Raw genomic sequence first — 24860 nt, 5'->3', positions numbered from 1 at the left:
GAAGAGATAGCATGTCTGTAATTACATTATATGAGACTATGACTTCTATCTTGCTAGCAGAATCTCTCTGTTAAATTTCTTGGCTTACACACATTGATGAAACAAGCTGCCACATTGCAAGGAATGTGAGCAGCTGCCAGCCAATAGTCAGCTAGGAACTGAGACTTTCAATATGGCAACCCCTAAGGAACTGACTTCTGCCATGTGACTTTGGAAATATATTCTTCCCTAGTCCAACCTTCTGATGAGACCCCAGCCCTGGAAGATATTTTAAGCTACTGCATTTGTGGCAATTTGCTATACAAAAAGAGATAACCAACTCAACCCTTGTAGATCAATTGATCTTGGTAGAACAAAAGAAAATAAATGAAAATTGTGGGTTTTTTTCCTGGTAAAACCAAATAGGATAATAGAAAACTAAAAAAAAAAAAAAAAAAAAAAAAAAAGTGCTACTTCCTTGGATGCCTGATGCCCTAAAATATAATCTGATATCTATTTACAGTGTCTTCCAGTTTAGTTTTCAGATTTGGTACAAAATGAATAAAAGTAAATTCTTCTTACCGTCTTTACAGTCATCCTGAATGCAGAGTGTGGTACCACGGAAACATGAATACTGCAATATTTTTCCTTCTCCCAGACAGTAGTAACATCAAGGAACATAGCTTTAAGGCTCTCTTTCTGAAACACTGTCATTTCTTGGATGACTGGCTCTACCTCTCCCACTTTAAGAATAACATAAGGGAAAAATTGAAAGTCCAAGTTATTTTGTTCTTGTTGTTTCTTTCCTTAAAAGGTTAATAAAAAAAAAACTTTAGAGAAAAGCATATCATGGAAAACTTAGCTTTTTTCTCATGTATATTGATGGGGCTTGCTCTGGCTGTGTACTTACAAAATATTTGGTTCAACTAAATAACATTGGGAGCTATAATAATGACACCCTTGATGCAATATGTTGTATTACTTCTATGTTAGAATATATGTCCCAAAAATGAAAATAAATCTCTGCTCTAGAAACAGAAAATGATGTAAAAAATTTACTTAAATGGAAAAGTAGTGACAAATTTTCACTTTGAAATAAATGTGTGAGATTAGCTGACAACAGGAAAGCCAGCTCTGATTCTCACTGCACTAGTAGTGTGGTTTAACGCAAAGCCTCTCAAGTGTTTAGCTAGATGACTAGGGCAGAAGACGGTACTCAGCCCTAAATACCTATATCGGTGAGAATGCATTGAAACCACTAAAATTATCATTGAAGAATTGAGATTAGTATCAAATTTGGAGAATGGGGATTTTTTTTCTTTGAAGAGGGATTAGGCTAGAGAAATAGATAAGTTTCGGCTCAAATGGCCCAGTGACTGAGAGTTAGATAGTAAGAATAATCTCTGATAATATGGATAGGGATTAGTAAAATAGCTATATCTGCAACAAAACTTGGAGGTATTATTTCTAGCAATCAAGTATCCACTGAAGATTCTAAATCATTTTTCATTTTACCATCATTAAGAAGAACAAAGTCTGAAACCTGTGTCTTCAAGTGAACCATCAGACAGCTACTTAGGTTTAGAAAACAAAATAATGCCTCAGCATAATGCAAAAGTAATACCAGTGCTTAGGTTCTTAGAGGGAAAAAAGTACTACAGCAAGAAAAAAATGAAAATCACACTACTGGGTGACTTTTTTTTTTAGTTGTGTGGCAGAATTCATGGACACATTCAGAAAGGAAGACACAAAGTTACCGTTAGCAAATACTTATTTTAATTGCTTAATAGTGAATACTTACTTTGGAGCTAATTGGTTTATTTTTCTAAGAGGTACAAAATCTCTCTCTGCTTAGTAGAATGTTGAGATGAACAATGTTATTTCTTTAGAAGAAAGATTTGGAATATTGTAATTTTTGACATCAGATTATTTTTATCAATATTGAACTGATTTTGCCAATTAAATTATTCTGTGGAGGTTGTGAAAGAACCAAACTCTTAACTAAGGAATTAATCCACAGCTGTAATCTGTGTCTTCACATAGAATAAAAGCCTTTTGTAACATTATTTCTGCAAACTCATATAGAAAACTGAGAAGCGGCCGGGCGCGGTGGCTCAAGCCTGTAATCCCAGCACTTTGGGAGGCCGAGGCCGGCGGATCACGAGGTCAGGAGATCGAGACCATCCTGGCTGACACGGTGAAACCCCGTCTCTACTAAAAAATACAGAAAACTAGCCGGGCGAGGTGGCGGGCGCCTGTAGTCCCAGCTACTGGGGAGGCTGAGACAGGAGAATTGCGTGAACCCGGGAGGCGGAGCTTGCAGTGAGCTGAGATCTGGCCACTGCACTCCAGCCTGCGCGGCAGAGAGAGACTCCGTCTCAAAAAAAAAAAAAAAAAAGAAAAAAGAAAAGAAAAGAAAACTGAGAAGCTACGGCTGAGCTTATCTTATTTTCCAGTCTCAGTTGCCCTTCCAAAAAATATATGCACACATTGATATCTCTTATAAAAGAGACTGCTATATCTTAACTACTCCATGGTATATCAAAGTAGAAATGATGGGAATCAGTTACTTGGTAGGGTGGAGTATTTTATTACTGAAAATGTTTAGAATTGATGACACATAGTAATCAGGAGTTAAAACCCCAATTTTAGTAAGTGTTATTATTTTAAATTCTTCTCAGACAATGCACACTGTATTACCTGCATCTGGGAAAACCGCTCCACTATCACCATCTTAGTATATCACTTGGTTTAACTATGTGACACTTATTATCATTGAATTGTTACAGCTGAGGAAAGTGAGTTCAGAGGTTAAGTAATTTGCCTGTAGTTACTCAACTAGTTAAACAAGTTACTTATTCAACTAGTAATTGGTAGAACCAGGATTAAAACCAGTTAATACCAAGAGCCTCCTAATGCCAAAGCCATTATAATAACCACCAGTTATGCTGTTCAAATGAAGACTCTGAGTTTCCCAACTATCACCTCCTTCTTAATTCCTTAAATGTCACATTCCCAGTATGGGATTGCTCATGCCAATAAAAAGCCTAATAGAAATGATGTTTGCACCCCAACTTTCCTGTGATAAGGAAAGTTTTTCTGATAATATATATGAATACTGCTGTGGGAAAGAGTTGTATATGTGGGAGAAAGAAGAGAACTGGCCTCACCTCCTCTGCTACGGACAGAGCAGAGAGGGGATAGTGAGTATATACAAATACTGCATGTGTCAGTAATCTTATCACTCTATATGAAGGATAAAATTTCCTTAATTTGAAGAGGCATATACCCTTTATGAACTAAATACCTCAGACTCAGTTTATTATTTCTTCAAGTCAGCAAAATGTAGTAGGGAGTAAAATATAAGATGAGGGTATATAGAGGACTTTCTACACCCCTTATTGTCTATTGATTTCAAGATTAAACTCAACATTTTCATCCTACAACAAGCAAAAGATTAAACCAGATTTTGAGAAAAGTACTTGTGAATACTTGTATAATTGCTTTGTCAGGCTAGAAACTCACCAGACTATTCCCAGGTGAACAGTCTACCTAAAAGGGAATGCATGTTCTCATAGCCAAACATTCCAAGAGGTAGGTATGAAATAAAGACTTAGGGCTAAAGAGAAACCTGCTTCTCTCTCGGGGAATGGGATTAATTTTGCTTGGACTCTTGGATGAGGAAGTGTCTGGTACATTTATGGTTATGGTTTTTGAGTTCCCCTGGTCACATAGAGACAGGCAGAGATGAGATGAGAAATTACCTCTCAGAGATCCCTAGGACAGGCTTGGGCCTCCATCTCCAAGCTTGTAAATATTACTATATTTGTGTTTCCTTAAAAGTTACCAGCTGCTATCTGCTATATGGGAATTTAATAAGTGCCAAGCCTTGCTTAGAATAAAGGTATAGGGGAAAGCAGAGTCCCATCTCCTGAGACCAAAATTATAGGAACAGAAACATAGGTAGAGAACAGCTCAGCTCAACAGAGTCATGACATTAAGGGTGGCTGCAGTAGAAGAGGCAGCATGATAAGGTTGGACTGGAATAAGGTGAGACCTCTGTTCACAAGGAAGGTAACCTGAATACTTTTAGAAATATCTAAGACACTTGAAGGAGATGATAATTGACAGGTATAAAAGGATTCACACCTTTGTAGTTAACAATATTTCAATGGACAATGATGAATTCAATATCAAATTTTCTGTAGTGAAAAACTTATCCTGCTTGCTTGTCTCAACTGTTAGGATCATTAAGTATCTCTACCCTCCTGAGTCTTCTGGTCTAGGGCAAAGACTTCCTATCTATGTAATTAAAATGTCATAATACTGCACAGCAGAAGACCATGGACTGTTAGGTCAAATAGTTCTAAACTCAAATATCAGCCCTGACCTGGTCATAATTGATCAATGAGTTTTTGATGAAGATGCTAAGGGGATTAAATGAGTGTTGGAACAAATAGTGACAAATAGTATTGGAACAATTGGACAGTCACATGAAAAAAAAAGAGCCTTGACTCTTACTTTTTGCCATATAGAGAAATTAACTTAAAATGGATTCTAGGCTCATACATAAAAGCTACAACAATAACACTTCTCAAAGAAAACATAGGACAAAACTCTTTTGACCTTCAGTTAAACAAAATGTATTACCATGAATCATAAAAGAAAAAAATGATAAATTGAACATAATGAAAATTCTGGCCATGCGTGGTGGCTCACACCTGTAATCCCAGCACTTTGGGAGGCCGAGGTGGGTGGATCACGAGGTCAGCAGTTCGAGACCAACCTGGCTAACACAGTAAAATCCCGTCTCTTCTAAAAATACAAAAAATTAGTCAGGCGACGTGGCAGGTGCCTGTAGTCCCAGCTACTTGGGAGGCTGAGGCAGGAGAATGGCATGAACCAGGGAGGCGGAGCTTGCAGTGTGCTGAGGCATCACGCTACTTGACTTCAAACTATACTACAAGGCTACAGTAACCAAAACAGCATGGTACTGGTACCAAAACAGAGATATAGACCAATGGAACAGAACAGAGTCCTCAGAAATAAGACCACACATCTACAGCCATCTGATCTTTGACAAACCTGACAAAAACAAGAAATGATTCCCTATTTAATAAATGGTGCTGGGAAAATTGGCTAGCCATAAGTAGAAAGCTGAAACTGGAGCCTTACCTTACTCCTTATATGAAAATTAATGCAAGATGGATTAGAGACTTAAATGTAAGACCTAAAACCCTACAAGAAAACCAAAGTAATACCATTCAGGACATAGACATGGTCAAGGACTTCATGTCTAAAACACCAGAAGCAACCGCAACAAAAGTCAAAACTGACAAATGGGATCTAATTAAACTAAAGAGCTTCTGCACAGCAAAAGAAACTACCATCAGAGTGAACAGGCAACCTACACAATGGGAAAACATTTTTGCAATCTACTCATCTGACAAAGGGCTAATATCCAGAACCTACAAAGAACTCAAACAAAATTATAAGAAAAAAACAAACAACTCCATCAAAAAGTAGGCAAAGCACATGAACAGACACTTCTCAAAAGAAGACATTCATACAGCCAACAGACACATGAAAAAATGCTCATCATCACTGGCCATGAGAGAAATGCAAATCAAAACTACAATGTGATACCATCTCACACCAGTTAGAATGGCAATTATTAAAAAATCAGGAAACAACAGGTGCTGGAGAGGATGTGGACAAATAGGAACACTTTTACACTGTTGGTGGGACTGTAAACTAGTTCAACCATTGTGGAAAACAGTGTGGTGATTCCTCAAGGATCTAGAACTAGAAATACCATTTGACCCAGCCATCCATTACTGGGTATATACCCAAAGGATTATAAATCATGCTGCTATAAAGACACATGTACACGTATGTTTATTGCAGCACTACACACAATAGCAAAGACTTGGAATCAACCCAAATGTCCATGAATGACAGACTGGATTAAGAAAATGTGGCACATATACACCATGGAGTACTATGCAGCCATAAAAAAGGATGAGTTTGTGTCCTTTGTAGGGATATGGATGCAGCTGGAAACCATCATTCTCAGCAAACTATCACAAGAACAGAAAACCAAACACCACATATTCTCACTCAAAGGTGGGAATTGAACAATGAGATCACTTGGACTCTGGAGGGGGAACATCAGAGCCTATTGTGGAGCCATTGTGGGTAGTGGGGAGCGGAGAGGGATAGCGTTAGGAAATATACCTAATGTAAATGATGAGTTAATGGGTGCAGCACACCAACATGGCACATATATACATATGTAACAAACCTGCACATTGTGCACATGTACCCTAGAACTTAAAGTATAATAATAATAAATTTTTAAAAATTAAAAAAGAAAAGAAAAGAAAAGAAAATTCTGCCCTTCAAATGATGCTGTTAAGAAAATGAAAATATAAGCCATAATCAGGAAAAAATATTTATGAAATACTATATATAACTAATAGAAGTCTTATATCTAAGCTATACAAAAAAGCCTTAAACTCAAAAGAAGAAAATAAAATCCAATTGAATAACAGACAAAAGCTTTGAACAGAAATTTCAGGAAATAATTAAAAATAAGATCATGGAAAGATGATTAGCACCATTAAGCATTAGGGAAATGCAAATTAAAACCACAATGAGATCCCACTGAAAAGGTTAAAAATAAAAATGATTGACAATACCAAGTGCTCAGAAGGATTTGAAGCAGGTGAAAATCTCACAAAAGGCTGGTGGGAATGCCAAATGGTAGAGCCAGTTTGAAAACAGTTTGCCAGTTCCTTTAAAATGTACGGATACACTTACCAAATGATTTAGCAATGCCACTTGTAAGTATTTACCCTAAGTAAATAAAAACTTATGTCCTTCTGTTCATGCAAAGAACTGTGTGTAAATCATATGGGTTTCTTTCAGCCCCCAACTGAAAACAATTCATATATCTATCCATTGGTAAATGGATAATTAAAATCCATAGAATAGATTACCACTCTATAATAAAAGTGAATGAACTACTGATACATTAATTAATCTCAAAACTATTATTCTAAGTGAAGGAAGCCTGATACAAAAGGCATACTGATGATTCCATTTATGTGACATTTTGAAAAAAGGCAAAACTCTGGAGACAAAAAATAGTTTAGTCATTACCAAGAACTAGGGATGGAGAAAGAGATATACTACAAAGGGGCAGGAGGGTGCATATATACTTTTCTATAAAAATATATTTCCATTATATAGAATTATATATATAAAATTGCTCTGGGTGACAGAGCAAGAATTTTATATATATAAATTCTGGGTGACAGAGCCTGGGTGACAGAGCAAGACTCCATCTCTCTCTATATATATATATATGAGAGAGAGAGAGAGATGGGTGACAGAGCATATCTATATATATATATATGAGAGAGAGAGAGAGATGGGTGACAGAGCATATCTATATATATATATATGAGAGAGAGAGAGAGATGGGTGACAGAGCATATCTATATATATATATATGAGAGAGAGAGAGAGATGGAGTCTTGCTCTGTCACCCAGGCTGGAGTGCAACGGCGTGATCTCAGCTCACTGCAACCTCCACCTCCCGGGTTCAAGCAATTCTCCTGCCTTACCCTCCCAGGTAGCTGGGATTACAGGCATGTGCCACCACGCCCAGGTAATTTTGTATTTTTAGTAGAGATGGAGTTTCACCATGTTGGTCAAGTTAGTATTGAACTCCTGACCTCAGATGATCTGCCCCCTTCAGCCTTCCAAAGCTCTGGGATTACAGGTGTGAGCCACCACGCCCAGCCAAGGAGGGTATATTTTTGGAGTAATAGAAATGTTTCATATCTTGATTGCAGTAGTTGTTATACAACTGTATATGTTTGTCAAAATTATTATCAAACTGTATACTTAAAATAGGTATTTTTATTATATATAAATTATACTTCAATAAATACTACTTTTATATAAAAGCAAAATCAAAAGAAAAAATATTCCATTTCTGCAGTTTACAATCTTGTGCAAATTATTTAACTTCTGTGAGCTCTATCTCCTCATCTGTAAAACTTACCACACCTGCTATTGCCAAATTCTTTGCATTCTGTAGTGTGTTCATTTTTATTGCTGTGTAGTAGTCCATTACATATATATATAATACCTTTTATATATCCATTTTATTTCAGTTGTTTTCAGTTTTTGACTGTTACAACTAGTGTTGCTATGACATTACTGTGAATGTCTGTGACATACAAATAGTTGATAACATGAATATGACTACCAAGAGGTAAATATTACTCCTGAGCTCTCATTTCCATATGACTGGCGAGCTCAGTTAATATATCACACAGCTAACTAGGCCAAGGTACTGACCACTGCAATTCTCTTTGGTAGCTTGTGTTATTATTACTGTTTTGAGATTTGGATACATTCTTCATATCTTCCATTAAATTTCCATCATGTTGCTTAAGCAGAGCCCTATTCCCCACCCTAACCCCCTAGAACCTTCCCATCTGATAACTGACTTTGATGTACACATTTCTGATCTTGAATCCCCATTAGGACATTCACCAAATCTCGGAGCTCATCCGCTACTTGGATTCCCACTGGCCTATACCATGGCTACAGAAGTTCCCCTTCAAAAACTGGAGACCTATGCGACCCCTTTGGAAAGATGCTTGTCAATATCTGTAAAAAAGGAACATAAACATGATCCAATAATCCTACTCTTAGTTGTATACCCAATAGAAATGTGTACATATGTTCATGAAAAGATATTCACAGTAATGTTCATAGCAACACTATTTGTCATATCCAAAAACTGGAAACAACCCAAATAGAATGAATATAAACGGTGTTCTATACACATAATGGTTTATTGCACAGCAATAAAAATGAACAAACTACACTGTGCAATGATGTGGATAAATCTCACAAATATAACAACAAAGGTAGACACAAAAGAGTATATATTGTATGACTTCATTTCTATAATGTATAAATACAGGGAAAGATACTATGTGATGCTAGATGTCATGATAGTGGTTACCCCGATGGGAAAGGGTGAATAATGACTAGAAGAGGCTAGAGGGGTCTTCCTGGAGTCTTGGTAATATTGTTTCTTGATATAGGTCTTTTGTTCAGTTTATGAAACTCATTGGACAATAAATTTACGAATTGTGTGCTTTTCTGAATGTTACCATATAATGGTACAATACTTCAATTTTAAAAGCATATATAAAAACCATAACATATTTAAAATATCTACATTAATAAATAAATTCATAGTTAAAAAGCATATGTAAAAACAATAAAATATTTACATTAGTAAATAAATTAATGGTTCATTCAACCTCCCTCTGCCTCACTCCATTCCTTTAGCCACATAGTATGAGATCATATTCTCTCCCCAAACTGATCAATCTGATTTAAATAACGCACCCTTATAAAGCAAGTCTTCTCCATTCACCAAAGTTCATGACTGACACAGATGCTGATGGATCATGGCTGTCATGGTTGCCAACATTCAATCAAACCTAGTTTTGAAAGCTGTTAGAAGTCAATCACATGAATTAAAATGAGTCCAACATATTTCCAGTGTATGTAAATAATTTTTTAAAGAAAAGAATCAGAACCAGAAATATGCTTCTAATGCCTACCTAGAATTTACTTTCTCTTAATTGGGAATTGTCCTATCTTAAATTTCTGGAAGTTTTTAAATAGTTTTTTGTTTCTTTCCTCATGAATCAACAAAGCCCATTTAGGGGTAATTTGGACTCTAGCATCAATGTTTTGTTTTGTTTTGTTTTGTTTTGTGTTTAATTGTGTATGCTTGAGGTTTACAAACTGATGTTATGGGATACAAATGGTTTTTAGAGTGAAGCAAAGTAACATATATATCATTTCATACAGTTACTTTTTTCTATGACAAGAGCTTCTAAAAATCTTAACAACAATCCTGAATACAATACAATTTTATTAACCATAGTCCTCATATTATACATTAGATCTCTAGACCTATTTATCATACATATCTGCTACTTTGGATCCCTTGACCTACATCTTCTCGTTTTCTCTCTTCAAATCCCACCACCACCCCTAGTAACCACTGTTAATTTTCTGTCTTTGTATATTTGACCTTTGTTTTTATATCCCACATACAAATGAGATCATGCATTATTTTTCTTTCTGAGTCTGGCTTATTTCATTTAGCATAATGTCCTCGAGTTCAATCTACGTCGTGACAAATGGTAGGATCTCCTTTTTAAGGCAAAATAATATATACATGATATTTATATACCATATATAATCTCACATTTTCTTTATCCATTTTTCTCTTAATAGACACTTTTTGTCAGTTGTTTCCATACCTTGGCTTTTGTGAAAAACAAATGCAATAAACCTGGTAATGCAAGTATCTTTATAAGGCTTGGTGATTTCATTTACTTTGCATATATACTCAGAAGAGGGACTGCTGAACCATATGATAGTTCTATTTTTAATTTCCTTAGTAACCTCTATAGTGTCTTCTATAATGACTGCACCAAATTACATTCCTACCAACAGTGTACTAGGGTTCCTTTTTCTCCACACCCTCACCAATATTTGTTATCTCTTGTCTTTTTGGTAATAGCAATAGAAGTCATGTTTTTAAGGCCTAAAAACTAAAAGAAGTATATAATATTTCTCTGTGAATTTATCAGCTTCATTCATTAGCAACATGCTTACTGAGTTTAATAATGTCAAGTAATAACACGGCCCATTAACAAGAATTTTAGTTTTTCAGAATAACACACATAGCTATATTTGTATCAATCTTTTGGGTAAAACTCATAAAATGGTATAACATTGCTATGTTGCCAGATTCAACCCATTTCCCAACAAACCTGATAGTTGAAGACTGAAGACACTTTACATTTAGATTTGTTAGAAAATAGATTTGGACACTATTTGATATATCAACACTCCAAAGAGAATTCTAAATATACTTTTGAATCTACCACTTCCCATTCTAGTCTCAGTGATGATTCCCACTTATACTGTAAAGAACATTAGCACAAAAATGTAACCAGATCCCTAAGGCTAAAGATGGTCTACATCTGTTTTCAAAGAGGCTTTGACATCTCCAGTTACATATACATTGGATACACCGCTGCCCTCTGCCCAGAGGAAATACATTTCCAGACTTGATTCCCACAGATGACACACACAGATTTTGCTTCACCTCCAGTCTGATCTTTATTTTGAATTCCCTTAGATTAATTAGCTTGAGGCATTTTTAGGAAAGCTACAAAGAGCACACTTCCTTTTTTCCTTCCTCTCCTCCTTCTCTTCTTTCCCCATTTATTGAGTACTTCCTATATTTCAGACATAGGTAATACAAAGACAAGTAAGACACTGACCTATGCCACTATAAAATTCCCATCAAGCTACCAATTTTAGACAACTTGAGTTTCCTTAGCATCTTGGAATGTTACTCTGGTTTAGTTTCTGACGAATAATCTGCACTTCTTTAAAAACCCAGCTTTGCTACAGACCTTTGCCTATTACAAACTACAGCTGAAACAAAGGACAAGGATTCCTCCACTGTGTTCTTTATTACTCCCAAGATCTCCTTGACCACCTCTTTTTCATTCACTTCACCCACTGACTTTCATTGCCAAGTTGGTAAGGTGATTTTACTAGGAATCCCAAATGACTGGAAATAGCCATGCATCTTCCCAGAATCCCCACAGCAATTTTTGTGCTGAGATTTTCTAATGACCATATTTCACAGATGAGGACCGGGGATTAGATGCAAGGCACAGAAAGCCAGCACTAACCCAGAAAGAACCTCAAACCATCTGAGCCCTACTTTGGTGCCTTTCTACTTAGTTCTAGAATATTTACGGGGATTTGTCATTGTAAAGATAGAGTGATGAGGGAAACAGCCTCTAATTTCTTAGTAACTAAAAAATCATAAATAAATACGCTATAACTATCCCAACTGATTTTTCCCCCAATCAATTTTCGACTTGATTTCATTTCAGGTTCAACGCTGAGAGTCATTTTATATGCAGACAAAGTCCTTTATTGCAGAATTTATTGCTTCTCAGTCTCTCAACGAGCTTAGTAGTCCTGGATCAGAATTTCAATTGTACTAATACTAAGGGCTACATTTTTTTTTTTTTTTTTGGTTAGGTAGCTGGCAATTAGTACTAATAATATGAGAATTGTGACATATCCTTACATTCTTCCAGTAGATTGATATCTACCTTAAGGAAAAAGCAATAGTGCTTTTATTAAAATTTGAGATATTCTTCCTAAGCTTAGGGGATATCTGCTTATTTCATAAGACACGGAAAACAAGGTGTCTTTCTGCAGAAAGTGAGACAGTTATTTTAAAAATAAAACTGTATCTGCTTCTATTGTTTGGTATTTCAGGTAAAAGTAATGTTTAAGTCCAATTATTTGGATAATTGTTCAAGTAACTATTTACTGTAAGATGTGTGTGTGTGATCCTATGAAAACAACGAAGAAAGGTACACATTATAATCATTAATTATTCAATACATGGTACTTAAAAATCTACCAAAACCGAATCCACTTAAAAACAAACCAAATGTACATAGACAATAATGAGGGAAAGTGTGGTTAAGATTTTATTTTGAAAAAGGAAACTAAAAATTTTGAAATTTGGGTCATTTTATCTAACTATGAGTAAAATACAAATTATAATTGCAACTAGGCTATAGAACACATGCAGGCAAACTGTAGCCAGTGGGATAAATTTGCATGGCCTAGAAGCTAAGGATATTTACTAAATTTTCAAAAGATTGCTTAAAAAAAGAATATATGGCAGAGGTTATATATGGCCCACAAGATATCATTCCCTCATCATTCCTTTTATTTTGTATTATACATTTTTTACTGTTTCTACATCTTTTTCCTTATAAACTTTTTATTTACTTAGAGGATACTATGCTTTATGTAATCTTCTGGAACTTCTTTCACTTAATATTGTATTGCTAACACTTATCCAGATTGTTGTGTGTTGATGAAGTTTATTTTTTAAGCCACTGTATCATCATTTTATGGTGTAAATATACCACTGTTTATCTACTCTCCCATTGATGGACATTTTTCCAGATTTTGCAATTGTTGAGAGATTGCTCACAACATTTTTATGCATGCTTTTATACATGTAAGAAATTTAATCTTAGTCATATACTTAAGAATGGAATTGTACCCAGGTCCATAGATTAGGGAAATTTTTGCTTTAGGAGATAACACTAGACAATTTTTCCAAAGTGGTATCCCATTTACACTCCCACCAGCAATATGAAAGAGATTTTTTGGATCTACATGTCTTCAACAGTTGAAATTGTCAGACTTGTCAATTTTTGATAAACATATGATATCTATGTGGTTTTAAACTGAACTGTCTTAATCACTATTGATATTGAAAATCTCTTCCTAAATGTATGGGACATACAAATTTCATTTTCTGTGAGATGACAGTTTATGACACTTGCTCATTTTTCAGTTTATGTTTCCCTTACTGATTTCTAAAAGTTCAGTACATTTATTACATTATTACTGATAAAAATCTCTTATTGATTGTGTGAGTTGTAAATACCTCCTCCCATTTTTTAAATTGTCTTTGTTTCTTTCAAGGTTACTTTTGATTAATTACTACTAATTTTAATATGGGCATTTAAAATTTTTTTCTATAGTCAATAATTTCTTTCCTAAGAAATCTCCCTACTTCAATGTCTAAAAAATAGTCACTTTATTTTCTATAAAGAGTTTTCAAATTTTGTTTTTGATATCTGAGTCACTTATTTTCTAGTAAGAGTTCAGTTTTGTCTTGACATATAAGTTAATTTAGGGCTCCAGTTTTATATTTTACCATATGAATAACAATTTTTCCAGCTCCATGATATGATAGGGGTGGCACGTCAGATCATTTCTCCACTGATATGACATGCCATCCCTATCATATATCACGTGGGTCATATGTGGATCTTTTTCTGAGTTCTATAATCTATTCTGCTTGTCCATTCATTCTTGGTTGTATTAAAGCCACACTGCCCTAATTACTATAGCCTCATAATAAGCTTTCCAGGCAAATCTCTTCTTATTCCTTTTCAGAAGTGCTCTGTATATTCTTGGATAATTTCACTTTCATATGTATTTTAGAATTATTTTACCAACTGTTTGGATTTTGATGGAAATTAAAATAAATCTATTTCTTAATTTGGAAGACTCAACATCTTGCCAATATTAAGTTCTCCAATCCATGGATTGGTGTGAAATATTTCTTCATTTATTTATGTCCTCTATTAAATCTCTTAATAACATTTAACATTTTTCCCTGTGGAGATCTTATACATCTTTTGTTTATTTTATTCCTAGGTACTTGATATTACGCTACAATATTATAAATTATAATTTATCTTCAATTATCAGTGCTAAACATTTTATTTCTTTTTAAATTGTGTTTTCTAATTATTGACTATGTAGAAATGCAACTGACTTTTGGATACATCAGTCTCCAAATTTTACTGAACTCTTCTATGATTTTGAAGTATTTTAGAAGCTTTTGGGTTTTCTTTGAAAAATATAAATAATGATAGTTTTGTTCCTTATTTTCTATTCTTATTTATCTAATCTATTTTTATTTTCTTCTAATGCTGTCTAGGAACTCCAAGACAATGTTAAATAAAAGTGGTAAAGTGGACATGCTTGTATCATTACTAATTTTAAAGGGAATGCTTCTAGTTTGTGCTAAAAATTTTTAATAGATATTTTTATTACATTTAAAACCTTTTTTTCTCTTCATAATTCTTCATAATTTAATAGGAATTTCATCATGATTGGGTTTTGAATGTATTATAACAGACTTTTTCTTCATCTATTGAAATGAACTTTTGAGATTTCTACTTTAAACTTTTAATGTGATAAATAACATTTATGGATTTTCTAATATTAAACTTGTCCCACATATATGAAATCAACCCATACTGATCATGGTATATTATCTATTTTATACATTTCTGAATTAGATTCAAGAATAATATTACAGTTTTATTCTAGAGTGAAACAGGCCTTCGTAATAGGCCTATTTCCAGTAGTTTCCTTTTCAGGCATTCTTCTTTTATAACATAATAAGAGCTATAAATATAGCAAAGAACAGATTTTGCTACCCCAAATTTTAATTTACATGGTTTTCATTATACTTCAGGTCTATGTCATTATGAATTTCCGTTTTTAAAATTTTCCTTAATCTGTATTATTTTATTTAGTGGCACACTACGAAGTTTGCATTTGTGAAGGTACCATCAATTCACCTTTGTGTCATTAACTCCCAGCTTAATTGCTAAATGATCATAGAGATCATGGTTTCTATAGTATTCGTGATGGTTAATATTGAGTGTCAACTTGATTGGATTGAAGGACACAGAGTATTGTTCTTGGGTGTGTCTATGAGGGTGTTGCCAGAGGATATTAACATTAGGGTCAGTTAACTGGGAAAGGCAGACCTATCCTCAATCTGGGTGGGTACAATCTAATCAGGGGCCAGAGAGGCTAGAATAAAAGCAAGCAGAGGAACATGGAAGGACTAGACTGGCTAAACCTTCCGGCCTTCATCTTTCTCCTGTGCTGGATGCTTCCTGTCCTCGAACAACAGACTCCAAGTTCTTCAGCTTTTGGACTCTTGGACTTAAACCAGTGATATGCCAGGGGCTCTCAGGCCTTCCGACACAGGCTGAAGGCTGCCATATCAGCTTCCCTACTTTTGAGGTTTTGGAACTCAGGCTGGCTTTCTAGCTCCTCAGGTTGCCGACAGCCTATTGTGGGACTTGACCTTGTAATCTTGTGAGTCAAATCTCCTAATAAACTCCCCTTCATATATACATCTATCCTATTAATTCTGTCCCTTTAGAGAACCCTGACTAATACAGTACCGATTATCTGAAACTTACTGATGGTTTTTTTTGTTTTGTTTCGCTTTTTTTGCCTAATACATGACTAATTATTAAAAATGTTTCCTATACACATGAGAAAAATATGTAGTGTTTAAATTTGCATTCAGAGCTGTATGTAGCTGTCCATTTGGGTCAAGCTATTTAACACTGACTCTTTAACCCTAAAATGTAAGATTTTCTGCCCTAATTTTTATTATTTATTTTCTTCTACTAATTTTGAGTTTGGTTTGCTTTTACTTCTCTAATTTTTTAAGATACATCATTATGTTGTTTATTTGAAGTTTTTCTTTTCTGATATAGGCACTTATCGCTATAAATTTCTCTTAGTACTATTTTCACTATATCCCATAGGTTTGAGTATGTTCTGCTTCCATTACCATTTGTTTCAAAATTTTTTTCAATTTTCTTACTAATTTCTTTAATGATCCCACTGGTCAGAGCACATTGTTTAATTTCCATGTCTTTGTATCATTTCCAAAATTCCTCTTGTTAATGTTTTCTAGTTTTATTTTATAGTGGCCAGGGAAGATGCTGGATATCATTTCAATTTTTTTGAATGTTTTAAGACTTCTTATGTGAGCTAACATATGGCCTATCCTTGAGAATGATCTATATGCTGAGGAGGAAAATGTGTATTCTGCAGCTGTTGGATAAAATGTTCCGTAAATATCTTTTAGATCCATTTGTTCAATAGTGCATATTAAGTCTGATGTTTCTTTGTTGACTTTCTGTCTGGAAGATTTGTCCAATGCGGAAAGTGGGATGTTGAAGTCTCCAATATAATTGTATTGAGGTCTTTCTCTCTCTTTAGCTCTAACAATATTTGCTTTAATATCTGGGTGCCTCAATATTGAGTGCATATATCTTTACAATTGTTATGCCTTCTGAGTAGACCACTTTATCATTATATAATTACCTTCTTTGTCTCTTCTTAGAGTTTTTGTCCTAGAAAACTCTAGACAGGCTAAATCTTCTGGCCTTCATCTAATTTGTCTCATATAAGTATAGCTTCTCCTGCTCTTTTTTAGTCTCCATTGGCATAGAATATCTTTTTCCATCCCTTTATTTTCAGTCTATGTGTATCCTCATAAGTGAAGCATGTTTCTTACAGAAAACAGATCATTGAGTCTTGTTTTTCATCATTCAGCCACTCTATGTCTAGGATTGGAAAACTTAGTCCATTTACATTCAAAGTTGTTATTGATAAGTAGGGAAGTACTCCTGCCATTTTGTTATTTACTTTCTGGTTGTCTTGCAGTCTTCTCTCCTTTTTTTTCTTCCTTTTAATGAAGGTGATTTTCTCTGGTGGTATGATTTAACTTGTTGCTTTTTATATTTCATATATCTGTTGTATGGTTTTTTTATTTGAAGTTAACATGAGGCTTACAAATATTATTTTATAACCCATTTTTTTAAACTAATGATCCCTTAACACTGTTTGCATTAAAACACACACACACACACACACACACACACACACACACACACACGAAAACTAATGAAAAATCAGCATTTTAACTTCATCCCTCCACTTTTTGACTTTTGGTTGTTTCACTTTATGTCTTATTGTACTGTCTATGTCCTGAAAAGTTGTTGTAGCTATTATTTTTGAATGGCTTATCATTTAGTCTTTCTACTTAAGTCAACATAATTTTACACACCACAATTACAATATTACACTATTTTGTGCTTTTCCTTGTGCTTACTATTACCAGTGAGTTTTATACCTTCAGTTAATTACTTCTTGCTCATTACCATCCTTTTACTTCAGATTAAAGAACTCCCTTTAGTATTTCTTGTAGGACAGGCCTGGTATTGATGAAATCCCTCAGCTTTCGTTTGTCTGGAAAGGTCTTTATTTTTCCTTCATGCTTAAAGGATATTTTTACCAGATATATTATTCTAGGGTTAAAGGTTTTTTTGTTTGTTTGTTTGTTTTTGGTTGTTTGTTTTTTCTTTTAGTACTTTAAATATCTCATGCCATTCTCTCCTGGCCTGAAAGCTTTCCACTGAGAAGTCTGCTGCCTGTTATATTGGACCTCCATTTTATGTAATTTGTTTATTTTCTCTTGTTGCTTTTAGGATATTTACTTTATCTTGGACCTTTAAGGTTTGATTGTTAAGTGCCTCGAGTTAGTCTTCTTTGAGTTAAATCTGCTTGGTAGTCCATACTTTCTTGTACTTGAATGTTGATATTGTTCTATAGGTGTGGGAAGTTCTCTGATATTATCCCTTTGAATAAACTTTCTACCCCTATCTCTTTCTCTACCTCCTGTTTAAGGACAATAACTCCTTTTGAGATTATTTTCTAGATCTTATAGATATCTTCATTCTCTTTTATTCATTTTTCTTTGGTCTCCTCTGACTGTGCCTTTTCAAATAGCTTGTCTTCAAGCTCACAAATTCTTTCTTCTGCTTGATCAATTCTGCTATTAAGAGACTCTAATGCATTCTTCAGCATGTCAATTACATTTTTCAACTCTCAAGTTTCTGCTTGATTCTGTTTAATTATTTAAAATCTCACTATTAAATTTATATGATAAAATTCTGAATTCTCTCCTTGTGTTATTTTGCATTTCTTTGAGTTACCTTAAAACAACTATTTTGAAATCTCTGTCTAAAAGGTCATATATCTCTATTTCTCCAAGATTGGTTCCTAGTGTCTTATTTAGTTCATTTGATGATGCCATGTTTTCCTGGATGGCCTTGATGTTTGTGGATGTTCTTTTTGTGTCTGACCATTGAAGAGTTAGGTATTTATCATAGTCTTCCTAGTCTGGGCTTATTTGGGCCTGTCCTTCCTGGGAAGGCTTTCCAGGTATTAGAAGGGATTTGGGCCCCATGTCCAATAATGCTTGTTTTTTGCACACTCATACAGGTACTGCCTTGCTGGTCTAGGATAAGATCTGAAAGACTTTTTGGATTACCAGAGAGTCTCTTGTTTTTTCCCTTACTTTCTCCTAAGCATACCAAGTTTCTCTCTCCCTGCTGAGCCACCTGAAACTAGGGGTGTGGTAATTCAAGCACCCCTGTGGCCACTACTACTAGCCCCGCACTGGGTCAGACTTGAAGCCAGCACATCACTGGGCCTTGCCCAAGGGTCTTCTGTTCAGGGAAGCCAGTTCCCTAGCTCCCAGGAATGACCAGAGCCACTGTCTGGGAGCTAGGAATTGGAGTCAAAACCCTTAGCAGTTTACCTGATGTTGTATTCTAATACAAATAAGCTGGTGCTAAACTCACAATACAAAGTCCTTCTTGTTCTTCCCTCCCTCCCACTTTCCACAGCCTCAGGGGTCTTTCTTGCTGTGGCTACCACCATCAGTCCATGGGGTGTTCTGCCAGGCCACCACTGATGTTCACTGAGAAGTCCAAGGGCTCCTCCATCAGCTTGTGGTGAATGCTGCCAAGCCTGGGACTCAGCATTCAGGGAACTGGGCTCCCCTGTTGTCCAGGGAAGACCCAGAAATTCTGTCTAGAAACCTAGGCCTGGACTCAGGGACACTACGAGCCTACTTGCTGCTGTCACCTACTGTGACTAAGCTGGTACTAGACCGCAAGACAAAGTCCCCTTTACTTTTCCCTCTGCTTTTCTTAAACAGAAGCAGTCTCACCATAGCCACCACAGCTGCGAATCTGCTGGGTCTCCCCTGAATCAAACACACCTCAAAGCCCAAAATCCATGGCATACTCCCTGAGTATTCCTTGGGCCCAAAGGCTTTGTGTGTGTGTGTGTGTGTGTGTGTGTGTGTGTGTGTGTGTGACAGAGTTTTGCTCTTGTTGCTCAGGCTGGAGTGCAGTGGCACGATCTCGGCTCAGGGCAACCTCCACCTCCCGAGTTCAAGTGATTCTCCAGCCTCAGCCTCCCAAGTAGCTGGGATTACAGGCATGCACCACCAAGCCCAGCTAATTTTGTATTTTTAGTAGAGATGGGGTTTCTCCATGTTGGTCAGGCCGGTCTCAAACTCCCAACCTCAAGTGATACACCCACCTTGGCCTCCCAAAGTGCTGGGATTACAGGCATGAGCCACTGCGCCCGGCCCTAAAGTCCCTTTAGTCAGCAAGTGGTGAATCCTGCCAGGACTTGGTCCTTCCCTTCAAGGCAGTGAGTTTCCTTTTGGCCCAGGGTGTGTATAGAAATGTCATCTGGGAGCTAGGGCCTGAAATGGGGATCTTACAACTCTGCACAGTCCCCTATCCTACTGTGGCTGAGTTGGTACCCAACTTGCAAGACAAAGTCCTCTTTACTCTTCAATCTCCTCTCCTTAAGCAGAAGGAAGGGATGACTTTTGTTCCTATGAGCTGCACTGCCTGGGGTAGGGGAGTCATGGCACAAGCCTTCCCTTAGCCACCCCAGCTGGCGTCTCTCTTGGTCATGGACCAACCCAGTTCACTGGCTCTAAGCCCAGCCTAGCACTAAGATGCCTAGTAATTTCAGTCCTTGTGTCCTAGATTGCCTTTCAAGTTTACCTATGACCCCAGAGCATGCCAGCCTGCAGTGGCAAGGCTTGCTGAGAAGCTGCAGTTCCAACCACTGTGATGGGGAATTCCCCTCTGGCTAGGCCTGGTCCAAATGCTCCCTCTGTGCATGGGCACTCACTGAACCCAGCACGGCTTTATTCTCCACTGTGACAGGGCAGCACCAAGTTCAATGCAAAGTCCCTCAGTCACTGTGCTCTCCCTCCCCAAAGTACATGGATTACGCTCTCTGGCCACAGAATCACTGCCAAGTAGTGAAGGAGAGGTGATGTCAGCACTTCAAGATTCTCTCTCCTGCCCTCATCAAAGCCTCTTTCAGTGATACGAAGTTAAAACCAGGTACTGTGATTGTTTACCTCATTTTTGGTTCTTATGACGGTGCTTTTTCAGGGGCAGATATTTGTTAAAATTTGGTGTTTCAGTAGGAGAGACAAACAGTGTAGGCTTCTATTCTGCCATTTTGTTCCACCTCTCAAATTATAATATCTTTAATACTTTAAGAACTTTATCTCATTAACTTCCTGCACCCTGTGTTGCTGCTAAAAATATATCAATCTGGTTTTAACTGTTTTTTTATGGTCTACTTTTTTCCTAAATTTTAAGACTTGCTGTTTGTCTTTGATATTCTAAAATATTCATGTCGTGGAAATTTTGCTTTGGATAATGGTAGACCAGTTCATTCTACTCCCACTGAATATAACTAGAAGATCTAGACAACAAAACAATATGTTGGAAGTCATCAAAAATCTAAAAAATTGCTGGACCACAACTGAGGGGGGAAAGGTTCTCAGGGATGTGAACTTGGCATTTAATGTGACTCTTCCTCTGGGTGCATTTGTTAATTCTGGAGATTGCTGTTAAGACTGCATTTGATAGGTTCTAAGTATTAGGAGTAAGAACAGAGTCCGCGGCCCCTCAAGGGCAGTTGCGGGATTCTCTCATATTAGATTGGAATCACAAGGAATTGCCATTTAGGAGAAACAGTGACACCTAAGTAGAAGGAGCTCATAGGAAAAATCAATCAGAAGGAAATATCTAGTGTGAATCATAAAGGAACAATAGGATGGAAAAATAAAAACCCAGAAGATAATGAAAGAGATATAAAGCATACAGTGACTCTATTCTAACAAGCATTTAATTGGAGTATTAGGATGAGACAAGAAAGAGAATGGGCAATTTGAAGATATAATGACTGAAACTGTTCAAAACTTAAAAAGATATGAAGCAACAGTTTCAAGAGATCCTATGAACATAGAGCAGAATAAATTCAAAGAAATCCACACTTAGACACAAACATCATAACAAAACTACTGCAAAGGAAAAAGAATGAGAAAGTTTTTTAAAGCAAATAGAGTAAAAGGCAAATGATCTGAAAAGAAGTAACAATAAAAATAATAAATGCTTATAAACAGAACCAAAGACAAGAACCACATGATTATCTCAATAGATGCAGAAAAGGCTTTTGACAAAATTCAACAGCCCTTCATGCTAAAAACGCTCAATAAATTCGGTATTGATGGAACGTACCTCAAAATAATAACAGCTATTTATGACAAACCCACAGCCAATATCATACTGAATGGGCAAAAACTCGAAAAATTCCCTTTGAAAACTGGCACAAGACAGGGATGCCCTCTCTCACCACTCCTATTCAACATAGTGTTGGAAGTTCTGGCTAGGGCAATTAGGCAAGAGAAAGAAATCAAGGGTATTCAGTTAGGAAAAGAAGAAGTCAAATTGTCCCTGTTTGCAGATGACATAATTGTATATTTAGAAAACCCCATTGTCTCAGCCCAAAATCTCCTTAAGCTGATAAGCAACTTCAGCAAAGTCTCAGGATACAAAATTAATGTGCAAAAATCACAAGCATTCTTATACACCAGTAACAGACAAACAGAGAGCCAAATCAGGAATGAACTTCCATTCACAATTGCTTCAAAGAGAATAAAATACCTAGGAATCTAACTTACAAGGGATGTAAAGGACCTCTTCAAGGAGAACTACAAACCACTGCTCAGTGAAATCAAAGAGGACACAAACAAATGGAAGAACATACCATGCTCATGGATAGGAAGAATCAATATCGTGAAAATGGCCATACTGCCCAAGGTAATTTATAGATTCAATGCCATCCCCATGAAGCTACCAATGAGTTTCTTCACAGAATTGGAAAAAACTGCTTTAAAGTTCATATGGAACCAAAAAAGAGCCCGCATCTCCAAGACAATCCTAAGTCAAAAGAACAAAGCTGGAGGCATCACGCTACCTGACTTCAAACTATACTACAAGGCTACAGTAACCAAAACAGCATGGTACTGGTACCAAAACAGAGATATAGACCAATGGAACAGAACAGAGTCCTCAGAAATAATACCACACATCTACAGCCATCTGATCTTTGACAAACCTGAGAGAAACAAGAAATGGGGAAAGGATTCCCTATTTAATAAATGGTGCTGGGAAAATTGGCTAGCCATAAGTAGAAAGCTGAAACTGGATCCTTTCCTTACTCCTTATACGAAAATTAATTCAAGATGGATTAGACACTTAAATGTTAGACCTAATACCATAAAAATCCTAGAGGAAAACCTAGGTAGTACCATTCAGGACATAGGCATGGGCAAAGACTTCATGTCTAAAACACCAAAAGCAACGGCAGCAAAAGCCAAAATTGACAAATGGGATCTCATTAAACTAAAGAGCTTCTGCACAGCAAAAGAAACTACCATCAGAGTGAACAGGCAACCTACACAATGGGAGAAAATTTTTGCAATCTACTCATCTGACAAAAGGCTAATATCCAGAACCTACAAAGAACTCAAACAAATTTACAAGAAAAAAACAAACAACCCCATCAAAAAGTGGGCAAAGGATATGAACAGACATTTCTCAAAAGAAGACATTCATACAGCCAACAGACACATGAAAAAATGCTCATCATCACTGGCCATCAGAGAAATGCAAATCAAAACCACAATGAGATACCATCTCACACCAGTTAGAATGGCGATCATTAAAAAGTCAGGAAACAACAGGTGCTGGAGAGGATGTGGAGAAATAGGAACACTTTTACACTGTTGGTGGGATTGTAAACTAGTTCAACCATTATGGAAAACAGTATGGCGATTCCTCAAGGATCTAGAACTAGATGTACCATATGACCCAGCCATCCCATTACTGGGTATATACCCAAAGGATTATAAATTATGCTGCTATAAAGACACATGCACTCGTATGTTTATTGCAGCACTATTCACAATAGCAAAGACTTGGAATCAACCCAAATGTCCATCAGTGACAGATTGGATTACGAAAATGTGGCACATATACACCATGGAATACTATGCAGCCATCAAAAAGGATGAGTTTGTGTCCTTTGTAGGGACATGGATGCAGCTGGAAACCATCATTCTTAGCAATCTATCACAAGAACAGAAAACCAAACACCGCATGTTCTCACTCATAGGTGGGAACTGAACAATGAGATCACTTGGACTCAGGAAGGGGAACTTCACACACAGGGGCCTGTCATGGGGAGGGGGGAGGGGGGAGGGATTGCATTGGGAGTTATACCTGATGTAAATGACAAGTTGATGGGTGCAGCACACCAACATGGCACAAGTATACATATGTAACAAACCTGCACGTTATGCACATGTACCCTACAACTTAAAGTATAATAATAATAAATAAATTAAAAAAAAACAAAAAACAAAAAAAACAAAAACGTCAAGAGAGATCTGAACCCAGAGAAATTCTCCTGCTGATCTTAAGGGAACACAATGGCAGGTTGTGGAGACAAATGGGGCAGAAAACGGCCAGCAGCCTCAAGAACCTAAGGATACCCCCAGCTGACAACCAGGAGGGAAACAGGAACTTTAGCCATACAACTTCAAGGAACTGAATTCCCCCAAAAACCAGTGAACATGGAGTAAGACCCTGAACCTCAGTGAGCTCATAGCCCCAGATGGCACCTTGATTTCAATTTTCTAAGACCTTCAGCAGAGAACCCACTAATCCTGATCCACAGGAATCTAGAGTTAATAAATTTGTGTTGCTTAAAAAAAAATAATAATAATAATAATAATAAATGCTGGTGACAATGTAGAGGAAAGGGAACTCTTATACACTGTTGGTGGGAATGTAAACTAGTACAGTCATTATGGATAACAGTATGAAGTTTCCTCTAAAAATTACAAATAGAACTACCACATGATCCAGCAATCCCACTACTAGGTATTTGTCCAAAGAAAACAAAATCAGTATATCAAAGAGGTATCTGCACCCGCATGTTTATGGCAGCACTGTTCATAATAGCCGAGATATAGAATCATCCTAGATGTCTAACAACAGACGAATGGATAAAGAAAATGTGGTAAAATAAAATCCTGCAATTCACAGCAATATGGATGGAACTGGAAAACATTATGTTAA

The sequence above is a fragment of the Macaca fascicularis genome, chromosome 6, assembly GCF_037993035.2.
Source record: "Macaca fascicularis isolate 582-1 chromosome 6, T2T-MFA8v1.1".
In the NCBI taxonomy this organism is placed as follows: domain Eukaryota; kingdom Metazoa; phylum Chordata; class Mammalia; order Primates; family Cercopithecidae; genus Macaca; species Macaca fascicularis.
This window is presented reverse-complemented; position numbering follows the sequence as displayed.